The sequence below is a fragment of the Pezoporus flaviventris genome, unplaced genomic scaffold, assembly GCF_033815535.1.
Source record: "Pezoporus flaviventris isolate CSIRO_AGI_PZ_B2104156 unplaced genomic scaffold, CSIRO_AGI_Pfla_v1 ptg000109l, whole genome shotgun sequence".
Classification (NCBI taxonomy): Eukaryota; Metazoa; Chordata; class Aves; order Psittaciformes; family Psittacidae; genus Pezoporus; species Pezoporus flaviventris.
In genome coordinates this window covers 91,293-104,080 of record NW_026892657.1, presented here as the reverse complement: position 1 = coordinate 104,080, position 12,788 = coordinate 91,293, and positions in this window count along the sequence as shown.

The following is a 12,788-nucleotide window of genomic DNA, read 5'->3' as shown; positions in this document are numbered from 1 at the left end:
GGGGACAGGTGATCAGTTAACAGAGAGTTTGTGGGTCAGGGTTAAAGGGAATATAGCTATGTGAGACCTTACTGTGGGGATCTGTTACAGACCGCCTGATCAAGGAGAACCTGCGGATGAAGCACTCTATAGACAGATAGGAAAAGCCTCACGCTCACAGGCCCTTGTTCTCATGGGTGACTTCAACCACCCTGACATCTGTTGGAAGGATGGTACGGCCCAGCACAAGTAATCCAGGAGGTTCCTCGATTGTGTGGAAGACAGTTTCCTTCTGCAAGTAATAGAGGAGCCAACAAGGAGAGGTGCCATGCTTGACCTCGTGCTCACCATCAGGGAAGGGCTGGTTGGAAATATGACACTCCATGGTAGCCTTGGTTGCAGTGATCATGAGATGCTCAAATTCTAGATCCTCAGGACAGTGAGAAGACTGTGCAGCAAGCTCACCACCCAGGACTTCAAGGGAGCAGACATGGGCCTCTTCAGGAACCTACTTAGTAAGGTTCCATGAGATATAGCCCTAGAGGGCACAGGGGCCCAAGACTGTTGGTTGATATTCAGGGATCACCTGCTACAAGCTCAGGAGTGTTGCATCCCAACCAGAAGAAAGTGCAGCAGGAGGGCCAGGAGACCTCCTTGTATGGATAAGGAGCTGCTGAGGAAAATTCAAATGAAAAAAGAGGCTTATAATAAATGGAAGCAAGGACAGGCGGCCTGGGAAGTGTACAGGGATGTTGTCCGGGAAGCTAGGGACCAGGTTAGGAAAGCTAAGGCCCAGTTAGAATTAAACTTGGCTAGGGATATTAAGGATAACAGGAAGGGATTCTACAGGTACATAGCAAATAAAAAACAGACTAGGGACAACGTAGGCCCCCTCAGGAAGTTCTCGGGAGAACTGGCTACACAGGATTTGAAGAAGGCTGAGGTTCTGAATGACTTCCTTGCCTCTGTCTTCACTGGCAAATGCTCTGACCACACCACCCAAGTCTTGGAAGGCAGATGCAAGGACTGTGAGAATGAAGACCTTGGGCCCACTGTAGGAGAGGATCTGGTTCGAGACTATCTTAAAAATCTGAACATGCACAAGTCCATGGGTCCTGATGAAATCCATCCACGGGTCCTGAAGGAGCTGGCAAATGAACTTGCTAAACCACTGGCCATCATATTTGAGAAATCATGTCAGTCAGGTGAAGTTCCCTACTACTGGAAAAAGGGAAATTTAACCCCCATTTTCAAGAAGGGGAAAATGGATGAACCGGGGATTTACAGACCAGTCAGTCTCACCTCTGTGCCTGGCAAAATCTTGGAGCAGATTCTCCTGGAAGGCATGCTAAGGCACATGAAAATCAGCAAGGTGCTTGGTGACAGCCAGCATGGCTTCACTAAGGGGAAATCCTGCCTGACCAATTTGGTGGCCTTCTATGATGGGGCCACAGAACTGATGGACGGGGTAGAACAGTTTATGTCATCTACCTGGGCTTGTGTAAAGCATTCGACACTGTCCCACATGACATCCTTGTCTCTAAATTGGAGAGAGATCAATTTGATGGATGGACCACTCTGTGGATAAAGAACTGGCTGGATGGCCACTCGCAAAGAGTTGCGGTCAATGGCTCAACGTCCAGCTGGAGACCAGTAACGTGTGGTGTCCCTCAGGGATCAGTGTTGGGGCCGGTCTTGTTTAACATCTTTGTCGCTGACATGGACAGTGGGATTGAGTGTTCCCTGAGCAAGTTTGCCGATGGCACCAAGCTGTGTGGTTCGGTTGATACGCTGGAGGGAAGGAATTCCATCCAGAGGTAACTCAACACGTTTGTGAGGTGGGCTGATGCCAACCTCATGAAGTTTAACCATGACAAGTGCAAGGTCCTACACCTGGGTCGGGGCAATCCCAGGCACAGCTACAGGTTGGGCAAAGAAGATATTCAGAGCAGCCCTGCGGAGAAAGACTTGGGGGTGTTGGTCAATGAGAAAATAACCATGAGCAGGCAGTGTGTGCTTGCAGCCCAGAAAGCCAACCATATCCTGGGCTGCATCAAAAGGAACATGACCAGCAGGTCAAAGGAGGTGATCCTGCCCTTTTACTCTGCTTTTATGAGCCCTCACCTGGAGTATTGTGTACAGTTCTGGTGTCCTCAACATAAAAAGGACATGGAACTGTTGGAACAAGCCCAGAGAAGGGCCATGAGGATGATCAGGGGACTGGAGTACCTCCTGTATGAAGATAGGCTGGGAAAGTTGGGGCTGTTCAGCCTGGAGAAGAGAAGGCTGCGTGGAGACCTCATAGCAGCCTTCCAGTATCTGAAGGGGGCCTATAGGGATCCTGGGGAGGGACTCTTCGTTAGGGACTTTAGTGACAGGACAAGGGGTAACAGGTTAAAACTTAAACAGGAGAAGTTTAGATTGGATGCAAGGAGGAAATTCTTTCCTGTTAGGGTGGTGAGGCACTGGAATAGGTTGCCCAGGGAGATTGTGAATGCTCCATCTCTGGCAGTGTTCAAGACCAGGTTGGATGAAGCCTTGGGTGATACGGTTTAGTGTGAGGTGTCCCTGCCCATGGCACGGGGGTTTGGAACTAGATGATCTTAAGGTCCTTTCCAACCTTAACTATTCTATGATTCTGTGATTCTATGAATCTGCAGGCTGAAAGTGTGTTCTGCCATTTTCCAATCTTCATTCCAGGTTCTGGGTTTATTTATGGTTAACTTCAGTGGGTTACCCTGGTTTCTCCTGCAGTCGTTTGGAGCTGTCAGCCTCTCTAGCTTAACTACCCAATACCCTTGCTCCTGTAGTGTCTGTGTATACTTTCCTGGGTGTCGTGGTTTAAACCCAGTCAGGCAACTCTTTTACTCACTCCCCCCCCTTCCTTCCCTCCCCCTACTCCCAGAGGGATGGAGAGGAGAATCGAAAAGAATGCAACTCCCATGGGTTGAGATAAGAACAGTTTAGTAACTAAGGTATAACACAAATCGCTACTGCTACTATCAATAATAACAATGATAAAGGAAATAACAAGGGAAGAGAATACATCACCTCACCACCAGCTGACCGATAACTTGCCCCCCCCCAGCCCAACCAAGCACCGACCCATACCTTCTCCAACCCTGCAGTCTACCAGCCCTTCCGGCTCACTCCCAGTTACATCCTGGGCATGACGTGCTGTGGTATGGAATACCTCTTTGGTCAATTTGGGTCAGGTGTCCTGTCTCTGCTTCCTCCCGGCTTACCCCTCCTCCCTGGCAGAGCATGAGGCTCACAAAATCCTTGGCCAAACCAAAACATCGCTATCAGCTCTGTTCCCGAGCTGAAAGTCAAAACACTGCACTGCACCAGCTACCAAGAAGGAGAAACATGACTGCTACTGCTGAATCCAGGACACTGGGTTATAATCTGTGGACTAAATAACACAGGTCCAAGAAGTACAATAATTCCAATTCCTTGTACAGTAAGAACTTACCTTTTTAGATTTGTACCTCCAAGAGGAGCACATATATTTTTGGTCATGGGAGTAGGTTCACACCTATTCCATGCTTCCGCATCCCCTTGCCTGCTTACCACTGTCTATTGCTTCACAAGCAACAAAAATTATGCTTGCTGTACTATTTATGTTGGTAATTTCAGTTTGCCCTACTACTATTCTGTCTTTCCCCAGGGACCGTGCTTCCAACCACCATTCCTTTCCTTTCGCTTTAGGATCATAACAGATTATCTTGCCTTTAACATTGCATCTAGCGTACTCTGTATTGTTATGGGTACATATCTCAAGCGGGGTTCCACTGCATCGATAATGGGTGTGATAAAGTTTGCATGGTCAAGTGCCCATTCAAAGTGGTCTTTATACATTCTGTGCAATCGGAGGAGGCTCGTACTCATGATAGGGACAGGAGCCATAAGATGATCAGAGGTCCAGTATGAAGTATGCCTCCACCCCTCCGGCCTGTGGGGTTGCTGCCCACAGCTGAGGTATGTTTATGCTTCTCGGTGGCAGGCATAGAGGCCAACCTGGGCTTGCCCTCGGCCATCTTATTTCCTCCTATTCAATTTTCATGCAGACTTTATTCACAGACCCTTATATTCACAGATTCCCACTTCAGTTACCTCCAACTCCGATGCTACCAATAAACTCCCAGCCACAGAGTAGAGTAAGTACATCAGCGTCCCGTAATGGCTGGCTATATCCAATCCAGGGTGAATTTTTACGACACAGCATACAGTGCAGGCTTTGTTATGGGAGCTGCAATATCACTTCTTACACCAACATCACAAGTCTTACACCAACAGAACACCCAACTAGTGTGTCTTGTATTGGGGTGTCTTAGACACGAGAGAGAGATATATATATACACACACACACCTTGGTGAAGGCTCTCATTCCTCTATCACAGGATCACAAACAAGAGCCAGTTCCCCATGTGTATCTGAATAATATAATCCAGATCCCCCAAACTGGGGAGTGTTACCTCCCCAGGAAGAGAACCAGAGTTTCCTCAAAGTATCCCACAAGGGAATTTGAAACCAGTCATATAAGCTCGCCCTTAACCTTTTGTCTCCCTGTATTTGCGAGTTATTGCCTATGTATTACTACATAGTCTTCTTCTTGAGTGTCAGATTGATGTCACCTGGCATCGATATTACAGTCCACCCCTTAGGTTCTTCCACATGTACTTTAATCCTGCTGGCGTGGGTCCATCCTCTTTCTCTGGTCCGGACTACAGCTTCCGTTTTCAGCAATACCTGAAAAGGACCTTCCTATTGTGGAATTAAAGATTGCTCTCTCCAGGTCTTAATCAATATCCACTCCCTGGGATTAATGTAATGAATTTTAAAGTCTAAAGGCATAGTCTGGGGAATCCATCCTTTTGATCTTAAATGTTCCAGAGTCCGAGCTATTGTGGTGATATACCTTCTGATACTCACCTCTCCTCCTTCATAAGTAGCAGTCTCCTTTTGGGTTGTCATAAAAGGTAATCCAAACATAATTTCATAAGGAGATATCCCTAAAGCCAGGCATGGAGGTAAGACTGACTGGTCTGTAATTCCCCAGGTCATCCAATTTCCCATTCTTGAAAATGGGGGTTATATTTCCTTTTTTCTGTCGTCAGGAACTTCACCTGACTGCCATGATTTTTCAAATATGGCGGACATTTTTCAAATATGACGGACACAGACGTTGAATATGATGATCACAGACGTTAAAGTCAAAAAATGAGATATTGTAGCCCAGCGCTCCCCCCACCACCCCCAACCTTTGCCAGTTGCCGCTGCAGCTGCAAAGACTGAGGACGGCGATGAAGACGATACTTTTGACCTAGGCCCTACTGATCCCGAGAATGAGCCTGACAACAATAATTATGATCTGCGGTCACAGTGGAATGCCCTTAAAAAGCGGGCCAATATGCTAGGAGATATGGACCTTGCTAACACTTTGCAGTATGCATACCCTGTGATCCATCAGCAGGATGGTCAGGCCGAGTGGGAAGGGCTGCCTTTCTCTTTAATAAAGGAGCTGCGCCAAACAGTCATGTGTTGCAGAATGGCTCCAAGAGCAAGGCCATGGATCCTTAGAGGCCTTGTGCGAGCAAAGCAAAGTGTAGGCCTCACATGTAACCGGAAACCGGATGTGGGAGGAGAATGCAAAGGAAACCGTTTAGAACTAACCAATACTGTTGTGACTAGTAGGCGTAGCTAACACCACGAGGATATAAGCGATGTGCGACATGAATAAAGTAGAAGCTTGCTTATCACCTATATCGGGTTGGCGTGTCTTGCTTCTCCTCGCCATCGGCAAATGGTGCCCGAACAGGGACCCGGATAACAGGGACTTGGATAACAAAGCCGGGAGCAGTGAGTGTGAGCGGCACCGGTGGCAGCGGCTGGGGAGCGCGGGCAGTGCTACTGCGGTGGTGTGTCTGACCCGGGTGCTTGGACTGACCAAAAGGAGTCTGCCGCTGGGGCGAGCTAGGTACAGCTGCATCGGGAGGACGATCCAGTATCAGATGACCCAGTATTGGACGACCCGGAGACTGAGGTTACAGGGTGATCCAGAAGAGGACGATCCAGAAAAAGGAACAGGCCGGCTGAAGAAAATGGACCGAGAGGTAGCCCCTGATTTATTACAGCGCTTTTTAGAAAAGCGGGGAATTAAGCCTGAGACTCTAAAGCAGTTAGCAGGTCTAGTGGCTGTAGGGAAGGCTAAGGGATTTTTTGTAGATCCTAATATAGTTTTTGAGGAGAGTGAGTGGCGAAAGTTTGGTGATGAACTATTTGACTCAATGCTTAATGATGATAAAACGGCAAAGAAAATCGGTAAGCCACGGAGAGAAGTAATAAATTGTATAAAAAGATACAAGGAGGAAAAGAAAATTGCCGCTGTAGCAACGGAGAAACTAGGAACAGACGTTCCCGGTCGGTTGAAGCCGGGGGAAGATTACAACTCATTTCCCCCAACTCGCGGGGCGCTTCCTGTACTTGGAGCACAGGGTTTTTCCCCCCCTCCTTCTTCATCAGAAGGTGCAGTGGAGAAGGTGCAACTCTCTGCTCCCCTGCCACCGCAGTTGAGTTCCAAAAAGCAGAGGGATTCCGAAAGTAGGGATTTTGAAAAGGACAGAGAAAGTCTAATAGAAGCCGATAACAGCAAGAGCCAGGTCTGCAGATGGCCACATACCAAACGAGAGACACCTGACAAGAAAGACATAGCTGCAAACAACGGAGACCCTGAGTTCGACCCAGGATCAGACCCCGAGTCCCCTGAATCTGAGCCAGATTTATATCCTCTGCTTCCAGACTCTGACTCTTCGTCTCCCAGGTCGGTCTGCTCAGTTCATCAGCAACTACTCACTGGCCTTGGAGATGCTCAGCTGCAACAATTGATGAAAAAGCTTGAAGCCCTCGAGACTGGGATTGAGACATCTCCATCGGCGCCTCCACCTTATCCTCCGTAAAACCCTTTCCTTAAAGAAGGCAAACAGGGGGAGGGGGTGGGAGAGGTATGGGGGGGGGGGGGGGGCACAAATCCTGCACGCTGTTGGCATGGGTTAATCAAAGATGCAATTATTACTGGTGAATTTTCTGCAATGGGCCTCTCTGCGTATCCTGTGTTTACTACACAGCAGGGGGCTAAAGAGTGGGAAGCTTTTGATCTCAAAATAGTTAAGGAGGCCTGACAAGCAGTGACCACGTATGGGTTAAAATCCTCTTATACTCAAGCTGTATATGTTGGTAAATATAAGTATGTCCAGATTTCTATCGACCTTTGGAGACCTTTATAGATATTGCTGGCCACTTCTTCCAACACAGGCTGGCCACCTGTGTCGGAATGAGTGTGCATTTTGGTCAGTATAAAAGCCCAGGCCTCATACGATGTGGGGGAGGCAGAGCCTCTGCGGGGATGCCCGCTAAGTTTGAGCCTGCCACCTCGCACTGCAATGATGCTTCTCGGAGCTGGTTTGCTATTAGTCTCCACAGGGTCCTTGTGCCACGTTCTGTACGTGGAACTGTAGTGGGAGTAATGATTGTCTGGATTTTGTGCTTCAAATATTGTAGCTGTGTGGCGTGTGCTTGTGGGATCCCATACGCGTGTGTATGTGTGTGTGTGCTGAGGGCAGACGGTGTTCTGTGTATTTTTTTGTTGTTGGGTTCATGTAAAAGCTTTTAACGGGTAGCTGTTTAACATTTCGGGCATGAAAGTGTTAATGTAAAAGTGCGGCTGCCAGCAGGTATTTATGGTTGCTGCTGAAGCAAGCAGGCGGCTGTAGCTGCTGCTGAGCAGGCCCGCGTTTGCAGGGATCAAAAAAAAAAGGGGGGGGGGAAGAGCAATGATGCTGCAAATATGCAGTTTAACTTGTCTACTTCTCAAGAACTGATAACCTGGGGGAGGGGGTATATTTGTGTCCTCCTGCCTACAGGTCCATGGCGACTGCCTGCAAAGTTTGTCAAGCCTTGCCATGAGCTGGACAGACGAATGGAAAAACCTGATGCCTCAGCTACAGGAGCTGACCGTGAATACCCCAAGCAGAATGAGATAGAGGAAGAGAAAAACGAATAATTGCAAAACATCACTTGGGGGCAACTGAAAAGTAACATCCTGAATATGTGTGCTTGTAAAGTAGCTATTATTAGAGGCTGTGATTTTGTGTATAAAACCACCTGTATTTACTAGCTAGTTGCCAATAAGAAACTGCACCTTGTATTGTATAGATTTGTCACTTGTAAAACAGATGTTAGAGTATGGAAATTTGCAGTAGCTGCTAGAAAATGCTAAGGCAAAAGCTAGAAAGATTTTAATACAATGGTACTGTTATAAAGCATGTGATGGAACAAATTAAGAGGGTGGGAGAATTCCACTGGTAAGAAATTTCTTTGGCTAGTCCCTTGCTACCACCAGCATCTTCAATATGCTGCTGCACCCTGTAATAGTTACTCTGCTAATGTAAATTTGTGTGTGCCTTGCTGTAGTAGCGGCTTGTTACTGGATATAAAACAAAAAGGGGGAGATGTGGAGACAGTGTTCTCACGGGAGAATGGATAATTGGTATATAAACTCTGAATAATCCTGAAAGATACAGCAAGGCCATGAGAGGCCTGAAGAAGCTTAAGCAAGCAAGATAAGAGGCTGGAATTCACCAAGTTAATGAGAACTGTGGACTGTTGGCAAGCTTTCAAGGTTGTGTTCTCACACCTGTGTTTAACCAATTATATGTTAGTCACTAAGGGTCTTCAAGACATGTATCCAATCATAATATGCCAAATCACTGTAAGTGCTTCGGCCGGGGCCTTGGCTCAGTTAAACAAGCTGGGTTGCTGGCTTGCTAAGCAGACAAATGCTACATCGAAAGGCAATTTCTGATTTGTTGTTTGATGTTGACTCTGTGAGACATGCAACACTGCAGAAGAGAGCCGCTATAGACTTTTTGTTGTTGGCACAGGGACATGGATGTGAAGAGTTTGATGAAATGTGTTGTATGAATCTTTCTGGTCATTTTAATTCGATACATGCACAGCTGAAAACCCTGGCTCAGCTTACCCAGCAACTGCAAGTGAGCAATGACCTAGGGATAACTAAATGGTTGTCCTCATGGGGCATTACAGGTTGACTTAAAACACTGCTATTTGAAGTACTGCGCTTATGTATCATTGTTAGGTTAATCATTGTAGCTATTAGACTAGCTTATAGTTGTGTGATATAGTTGTGTGCCCTGTGTTTCTGGATTCCAGCAGCAGCACTCTACCCCATGGCTCATGTCTTGAGAGCCTGGTGTTATTTCCTTCCCCCTTCAAGCCTGGTGTTTTCTGGCTGAGCCTGTCCCAGTACTCTGCTTCTCTCATTTCTTGCTGTGGTGGCAGGCCACTGACCTAAAGAGAGGAAGAAAAGGAACTATAATCAGGGCAACCAACAGCAAGGTAGAACAGGTTCAACAATTACCAGTCCCTGTGGTCCAGTGCTGTTCTTCTATGTCTCCCAATGTCATGGGTTGTGTGAGAGATGTTGGAGTCGGCAGTGTCACTGTTAAGGGAGCAATTGGGGTTTTGGGTCATGCTGCCACCTTGTCCTGGGTTCAGCAGTAGCAGTCATGTTTCTCCTCCTTGGTAGCTGGTGCAGTGCAGTGTTTTGACTTTCGGCTCAGGAACAGAGCTGATAGAGATGTTTTGGTTTGGCCAAGGACTTTGTGAGCCTCATGCTCTGCCAGGGAGGAGGGGAAGCTGTGAGGAAGCAGAGACAGGACACCTGACCCAAACTGACCAAAGAGCTATTCCATACCACAGCACGTCATGCCCAGGATGTAACTGGGAGTTAGCCGGAAGGGCTGGGAGACTGCAGGGTTGGAGGAGGTATCGGTCGGAGCTTGGTCGGGCTTGGGGGGCGAGTTATCGGTCAGCGGGTGGTGAGGTGTTGTATTCTCTTCCCTTGTTATTTCCTTTATCATTATTATCATTGGTGGTAGCAGTAGTGATTTGTGTTATACCTTAGTTACTAAACTGTTCTTATCTCAACCCGTGGGAGTTGCATTCTTTTGATTCTCCTCTCTGTCCCTCCGAGAGCAGGGGGAGGGCAAGAAAGGGGGGGGAGGTGAGTGAATGAATTACCTGACTGGGTTTAAACCACAACACACCTCTTAGCAGAAAGAAAATGCATGTTGATGGTTCAGAACTCCCTGGGAAGGTAAAAGCAGTTTAAGCCTGTGTCGTGGTTTAAACCCAGTCAGGTAACTTGTTCACTCACTCCCAGTGAGTGGTGCCGAGCTGACAACAATCGAGGTCCGTGTCCCCCCCCCCCCCAGGGTTCTCCCCCACTCCCGGAGGAACGGGGAGGAGGATCGAAAGAGTGCAACTCCCACGGGTTGAGACAAGAACAGTCCAGCAACCAATGTACACAAATCACCACCGCTACTATCAACTACAACAATGATAAGGGAAAATAACAAGGGAAGAGAATACGATACCACCGGCCAAGAAGACGAGTTCCACCCGGAAGCCCGTGTCCTTCCGGGTAACTCCCAGTCACCCCCCACCCCGGCCATGACATGCTGTGGTATGGAATACCTCCCTGGCTAGCTCCTCCCGGCTTCCCCTCCTCCCTGGCAGAGCATGAGCCTCACAAAGTCCTTGGTCAGGGTAAACATCACTTAGCAACAACTGAAAACATCGACTTCACCAACACTGTTCTCAGGTTGGAAGTCAAAACACAGCACTGCACCAGCTAGCACAAAGGAAAAAAAAACCAAACATGACTGCTACTGCTGAACCCAGGACATTATCCACCCCTTATTCCATACCATTCACGTCGTGCTCAGATCCCACATTTTCAATACACCATCGCTCTCCCACATATATACATCCATATACATACAGACCAAGAGGAAAAGATCATTTTCTTAGTGCATGGACCAATCCCTATAATGCTGCCGAGTCCATTCGGTCCATGATGTTCCAAGTTCATTCTCTGTTGGGATGATGGCTGGAGGGAAGTCAGGGCCAGTCGCTGGTGACCTGGAGACATCTAGTTGATGGGCTATAAAAGCATTACACAGCAGGCAACGGCATACAATTGATTTCACTGGCTGTTTTCCCCTAAAATCAAATCCCCTTGAGGTATACATCGGACTTCCCCATCTTCCCGCATTACCCACCAAGTATATCCAGGTCCCTGAGCAAAAGCAATCCCACGAGTGGGTTTGCCTTTACCTGAAGCAGGAATAACCCAGACTGTCTTCCCCAGCAAATTCTTCATATGCACCACGGGAACTTTGTCCCCCTCTACAATATGTAAAAGTTCTGACTGGGCTGGGCCAGCCCTGTTGGCAGATCCTCTGGTGTTGACCAACCAGGTGGCCTTTGGTAAGTGTGTATCCCAATGCTTGAAAGTTCCCCCACCCATTGCTCTCAGTGTAGTTTTTAACAGCCCATTGTACCGTTCGATTTTCCCAGAGGCTGGTGCATGGTAGGGGATGTGATATACCCACTCAATGCCATGCTCTTTGGACCAAATATCTATAAGGTTATTTCGGAAATGAGTCCCATTGTCTGACTCAATTCTCTCTGGGGTGCCGTGTCGCCACAAAATCTGTTTCTCAAGGCCCAGGATGGTGTTTCGGGCAGTGGCATGGGGCACAGCATATGTTTCCAGCCACCCGGTGGTTGCTTCCACCATGGTAAGCACATAGCGCTTGCCTTGGCGGGTTGGTGGCAGTGTGATATAGTCAATCTGCCAGGCCTCCCCATATTTATACTTCAACCATCGTCCTCCATACCAAAGAGGCTTTAACCGCTTGGCTTGTTTAATTGCAGCACATGTTTCACACTCATGAATAACCTGGGCAATAGTGTCCATTGTTAAGTCCACCCCTCGATCACGGGCCCACCTGTATGTTGCATCTCTGCCCTGATGGCCTGAAGTGTCATGGGCCCACCGGGCCAAAAATAATTCACCTTTATGTTGCCAAGCTAAGTCCATCTGAGCCACTTCAATCTTAGCCGCTTTATCCACTTGTTGGTTGTTCTGGTGTTCCTCAGTGGCCCGACTCTTGGGTACATGGGCATCTACATGACGTACCTTCACCACCAGGTTCTGCACCCTGGCAGCAATATCTTTCCACAGTGCAGCAGCCCAGATGGGTTTACCTCTGCATTGCCAGTTGCTCTGCTTCCATTGCTTCAACCACCCCCACAGGGCATTTGCCACCATCCATGAGTCAGTATAGAGATAAAGTACTGGCCACTTTTCTCGTTCAGCAATGTCCAGGGCCAGCTGGATGGCTTTCACCTCGGCAAATTGACTCGATTCACCCTCTCCTTCAGCAGTTTCTGCAACTTGTCGTTGGGGACTCCATACAGCTGCCTTCCATCTCTGATGCTTTCCCACAATACGGCAAGAGCCATCAGTAAACAAGGCATACTGCTTTTCACTTTCTGACAGTTTATTATATGGTGGGGCCTCTTCAGCACGCACCACCTCCTCCTCTGGTGACATTCCAAAATCTTTGCCCTCTGGCCAGTCCATGATGACTTCTAGAATGCCTGGACGACTGAGATTTCCTATTCGAGTTCGTTGTGTAATTAGTGCAGCCCATTTACTCCATGTAGCATCAGTTGCATGATGTGTAGAGGAGACCCTGCCTTTGAACATCCAGCCCAGCACGGGCAACCGGGGTGCCAGAAGGAGCTGTGCTTCAGTGCCAATCACTTCCGAAGCAGCTCGAACCCCTTCATAGGCATAGGCTGCCAGTATCTCTTTCTCAGTTGGGGTATATCTGGCCTCAGATCCTTTATATCCCCGACTCCAAAAGCCGAGGGGT